The sequence below is a fragment of the Mastigoproctus giganteus genome, chromosome 14 (genome assembly GCF_048544385.1).
Source record: "Mastigoproctus giganteus isolate SK-2022 chromosome 14, ASM4854438v1, whole genome shotgun sequence".
Lineage (NCBI taxonomy): Eukaryota > Metazoa > Arthropoda > Arachnida > Uropygi > Thelyphonidae > Mastigoproctus > Mastigoproctus giganteus.
Window position 1 is genome coordinate 47,949,872 of NC_143588.1, and position 6,000 is coordinate 47,955,871.

Consider the following 6,000-nt stretch of genomic DNA (forward strand, 5'->3'; position numbering starts at 1 on the left):
ATGTGCCAACAACTAACAAAAAATATATACCGTATATACTGATTCATTAAGGATACCATTCTTGTCAAGGTAATACAGTATCACAGCCTTAACACAGACACCTTGCTAAACATGGAATTCTAATTCAGCTGGCTATAGTTCCTGTTTTTATGGAAACAGCACTTCTCTAATCAGAGGGCATCATTCCAGCATCTAATGATAACCTCATTAATATTACCAATGCTTTGATATACTTATATGGTGCTTTTTTTTATTTTTTTTAGCATAATACTATAGGCTACAAAGACGGTGTGTTTGTAGCCTCTAGTCTAGTTTGCATGCCATATCAGTTATTTTAGATTATGGAAGAGGAAAAAAGAAAACAATAATTGATTCTGAAGGAACGCTAATATCCGCATTGCTTCCTATCTCTTTTCCATACATTACGGTATGAGAAAGATGTACAGAGGCACATTAAGGATATTGCAATATATGCAATAAATAAGGGGTGGGTTGATGTCTGTGGCATGTAGGACTTCTCTGATCCTAGCGCTTACAGAAACCCAGAGCTATTTAAAAACATTTCATCGTGCAGATTAGGAAGTATTTTACTTCTTAATGTATATATTTTACATTCCCCTCTCGTCAGTTTGCTCAAGTCATTTGTAAAACGTTGATGTGCGCTCCATGCATTCCCCATTATTGATGGAGATCCCATTAAAAGAAAGAAAAGAAACTATTAGTTGTTATGCGAAACTGCATTATTCCCTTGAGTTAAATATACGATGAGGGCGTTTTTCTCTAATGAGTCTGCACAGAAATTAAATTGCCGTTTTGTGCCTTCTGGCTGTGTTGTCCATACCTCTGACTAGGCTGACCTTCACTTGCGGATACCTTTTACCAAACACTTCCTGATTATCTGGCTTATCCTTCACCCTATGGCTAGCTGCTAAGAAAGTGTTTACACGATATAATTAGCCATCGTCCTTCGGTACGTTCTTAGATTGTCATTTTAAATCGTTCCGCTGTGGAACGGTGTTGAGTTAAACGAAGACTTCGAGGAAATCACGATCTTGACATTCAATCAAAAAGATTTCGAGCCGCTTCCTCGCTGACTAGCGAACTCTTAATTAGCGTTAATAGACTGAGACCTCTGTTTTTCAATAAGTAAAGTGGATGTTGCATTTACGAGTAACTTCTATGAAACAGTAGTAAACAAAACATATTTCATGAACATCAAAATGTCGCAATTCTTGCTGAATAATCAGACGCTAATTTAGTTCTAAATTATTCATTATTATTATTTTTGTTCTCTTGGAACTGTGTGTACTGCTTTGCAAATACCGTTGCTATCATAATGAAACTGCCTTATACCACTAGTCAATATATTGATTGAGAAAATTATCATTTTATTGATTAGTTGCAGAGAACAACCTGGGGAAATAGTAAAGAGCTACATCATACTTCCTTGTTGGCTCTTTCCCTACAGCAATGCATATTATAGTTTTCTGTGTTGCCCGTCAAGCCACGATCAACCCACCACTGGTGTTCAAAGAAAGGGCATCACCTAGGAATTTCACATTTCTAACCCTTTTTCGCGATGGTATGTTACATTAATGACTAGTATCACAAATAGGAATATAAACAAAAGATATTTATTAATAGTTAAGGCAAAACTAAGTAATGTTTGACAGGTGCTCTCAAAATATTCCAAAATGAGCATTTGCAACCTTTATACAACAGTTTTGGTAAACACGACAATTATGGCTGAAATGTTATCAGAAGCCCTCACTTTGCTACAGTATATCATTTTAAATGGAAAATAAAATGAAAAGTTCACCAGGTGCAAACTAATATTTAGTTGAATCGCCTCTGGCCCTGTCAACAGCAGCACACCGTCAAGGCATCGACAAGATCAATTTCTGAAGATAATCAACTGATAGTTTGTGGTTCCGAACACGAATTATGGCTTCCTGGGGTTCAACGAAGGGTCATTAGTTTCTTTCTGCAGATTCCATGCGTTAGTGTGGAATCTGCAGTTGCCAACAGTTCTTTATAGGATTCAGGTCCGGGCTGTTTCCTGGCCAGCTAACTGTTGTAATGGACCGTTCTTCCAACCATTTTTTCACCTGTAACAAATGTAAGCACATACTGTCGAACCTCTAATGCAGAAATAAAGCTAAAGTAACTGCAGAAGTGCCTACTTACACCTTTCGCCCGATGACAAGGAGCAGAGTCGTCCTGAAAGATGCAGTTACTTCGCAGGTTGAAATGATCTCTAATGGTTGGCAGCAATTTGCCTTCCAATATAGCCAGGTATCCATTGGCATTTACGGAACCTTTTATAAACTGCAGGTGACCAACTACGCGATAAGAAATGCCCTCCCATATCATTTAGCTGGTAGGGAATTTCACTGCAGACACCATACAGTGTGGATGGTATTCTTCGCCACATCTATTTATCGAAATCGTTTGTCTGCCATCAGAGCCATACAGGTTGAATTTCTTCTCACCCGAGAAAATAACTGACTTCCGCTGCTCGGGGGTCTATTTGACATGCTTCTTACACCAAATTAATCGGGCCTTTTTCATTTTTTGTGTGAGGAGGGGCTTCTTCTTTAGACGACGGGCTACAAGTCCATTTTTGAAGAGGCGTCTTCTGACTGTTACTGCACTTGCTACCACTCCTGTATGTTCATCTCATTCTCTTTTCAGCTGAGACAAAGAAGCCTTACGGTTTTTAAGGCATAATCGCTTCATGCCTGTTTTGGCGTAGAGTCTGGTTTGCGTCCGGTTCCTTTTTTCCTATCAGCAGAACCAGTATTCTTGAGTTTGGAAAGAAATCTACTCACTGTCGACTGATTACAAGACTCTCTATAAGCAATATGACGGGAAGAACATCCTTCTTCACGTAAAGCAACAATAGCACTCTTTCTTCGTGGCGTCAACTGCACGTAACTCGCCACCTGACACAAGCAAGGAATGACTGCATCTCTTGCAGAGCGTGCTTATATAGCTGAAAGTAACAGCCGATGCAATATTACGTCATCACCTACGCGTGTCAATCTTATCTGATGAAATCTGTAAGAAATATTGCCATATACTTACGTTATTCGGATGACAATTACAATTTTAAAGGGTGATGCACTTTCTTTGAACACCAGTGTATATTCTCCAACACATATGAAGTTCTAGTTGTGTTTCACGCACATAAAATAGTTTTTCTTTTTGTTAAATCATCTGTTTGAAGGATATTCAGACCCACTACTTGCCCTAAATATGAAAAGATTTAATTTTATATTTTTTTGATTTCAGTTTATGATCTATAGTTCTTTTACTGGTCATCTGACAACGTGTTTTGTTTGTGTAGCTATTGTTATATAGCGGGAAGAACCTAGGGATTTAACCAGGTCACTAATGGAGTTCAAGAGATAACATCAGCCATCTCTGCATGATACCGACTGTAAAATTCCCTGAGAAAAATGGAAGTGGAGGATACAGAAGATTCCTTTTATTTTTTGGTTATGATAACACCCACATAGTGTACGATCTTTCGTTAAGTAAGAAGAGCTCATACATCTTTATTAGGTAATTAAAAACAAAATAAAGCTTGTTAACCAAGACCTCTTTGTCGGATTTTGATGTAGAAGTTGCAGTGGGTCATTGAAATTCTGAAAAAAGATTTAGTCAGATCTGGTATTATCAAAATGGTAAAAGAATCTACAAAATGCATCAGACAAAGTCGATGATACTTTGTCTGATGCAAAGTCGAAGAGTACAGCGACCAATCTTTATTTCAGATTCTGGGTGAATTCACTTTTTTTTAGCGCACTGTTGTAAGATTTTGCACTCTTTTCAAAGGTAAAAAAAAAAAATACGTCAGAAACCTTGTACGGGGAAGAGATCACGAACGATCAAATGTACCCAAAACAAAGAAAGTGCATGCGTACAAATTGGTTTGAGAATCGCCACGCGAATACACAAAGTTGACTTAAATACAATTGAAAAGAAAAAGCATCTTTCTTGATGAGGTACGAAAAAAAAAGTACTGTAGATCACAGCTGCATATATGCTCTTTTTCCTATTTTAGACTTAGGATATCCTAATGCAAATTAGCGTTTTAATTAAAAAAAAGTTTTTTTCCACCTGCGCAAGTTGACGTGGTACTGCACCACCTCAAAGGAAAGCGCTCTTTGAAGTAATGCAATACCGAGGCAACTCATTGTGAAGGCAAACAGCCATCGTATAACAATAACCAGCACTTCTGTAACTCAATTCTATCATATTAAAAAGTGCTACTTACTTGGAAGAAAGCAATATCAAGACCAGATTCTTTATAAAAAAAAAAAAAAAAAAACGGCACCTCATTGTATCCACATATAACCCGACTACGTTGTTATATCCGTAGCAATAAAATCACGATATGTATTTGTTTCTCATAACACAGTAGCGTCATAATTTATTTTAAAGCTGTGTTATGTGTGGACTAATGGTTTGAATCCTTTGATGTCATTGAGTCTCCACCACGATGCTTGTAATTTGTTAAATTCCGGCAGTAGGGCTAGAAATGACTGATAGTAGTAGTGGCAAATGATGCAAGAAAGAAAGCTTATTTCGCATCAGCCAAAAAAACACACACACACACACACGCACACGTCTTATCCACCCATACCTTCCAAGAATCTACTTCTTCCTTGAATTTATTCAAACCATCCACTTCCAGAACAATATGGAAATTTGTTCCCACAATCAACCACCCGCTGGCTGAAGGCAAACTACCGCACATCTATCCTGCAACCATCCTTCCTCAACTTGAATTTAAACCCCCTCATGTATGTAGTCTGAGCAAGAGGAAGAATACCATTAACCTTTAACTTACTCAATCTATTCAAAGCCTTAAACACCTCAATCAAGAGCCTAGTCTCCAGCCGCTGCAATATGCAGAACTGAAGCTTTCCAGGTAAGAGCATCCTTTTGTTTCCTTCGCCAATCTGGTTGTCCTTTTCTGCACCAGTTCCAGCTGATCTGCATGCATCCTAAAGTTAGTTCCGTACTCAGGATGCAGCCTTATACAAGGGGATAATTTTCTAGCAGGGATAATCACCTCCTTATCCCTGCTAGCAAACTTTCTGTATATCATTGACAAAGCCCCATGAGCAGCATGTCTGCACTCTCAGAAAATTTCATATCTGACTGCACAATTACCACTAGATAAGCACTCTTCTGTGATTGGCTGAAATTTGAATTCTTTTCTTATTCTGGACGCAGTACATTAAACTTTAAAATCCGGCACCGTCAGGAATTGAATGGTACCGGATTTTAGAGAAGTATACTTAATGGTAGAATAGAATTTTTTGGAAAAGTACATATATATCAGGCCTGACGTAGCCGAGTGGCCAGGAGCGCGAGTGCACTAGCACACGCTCTTTGAGTGGACCTGTGTTCAAGCCCGTGACTGCTAAATACGATTAACATTTGTATTGATTGATTTATTGTAAACTCCACTGACCTGGTGGTCGTGCCGGAGTATAAGCAAGAACATATCAATAAATATTAACACCAACAACTGATCTTACATCTGTAAACATTTATAATGACTGTCCTTTCATCTCTTTTTGCAGGCAACAGGATTTAAACAGCATGGATAATACAATGATTTTAATTCCACATAACGAGTTGCCTTAGTATTGCACTACTTTTTAACGAGTTGCCTTAGTATTGCACTACTTTGTAACAAATAGTTTTAGGTATATTACAATTTTTAAAACTAATTTCTTATACCGCATGGCAGCTCATATCGACCAACTTCTCTACAACTGTTTTGTTTCCGTTTTATTACTAACGAGGGACCAGTTACTTCTGAAGCTGTCACAGTACTGTCTCTTCCTAAAACAAATGGCCAACTGACCTTTAGCGAACCATCTGTTTGAAAGTAGTGCAATATCGGGACATCTCATTCAAAGGCAAGTGTTCGGCTGTAAGACTAAAGTCATCTATTCAGCTTAAATCTTGCTGGCCACA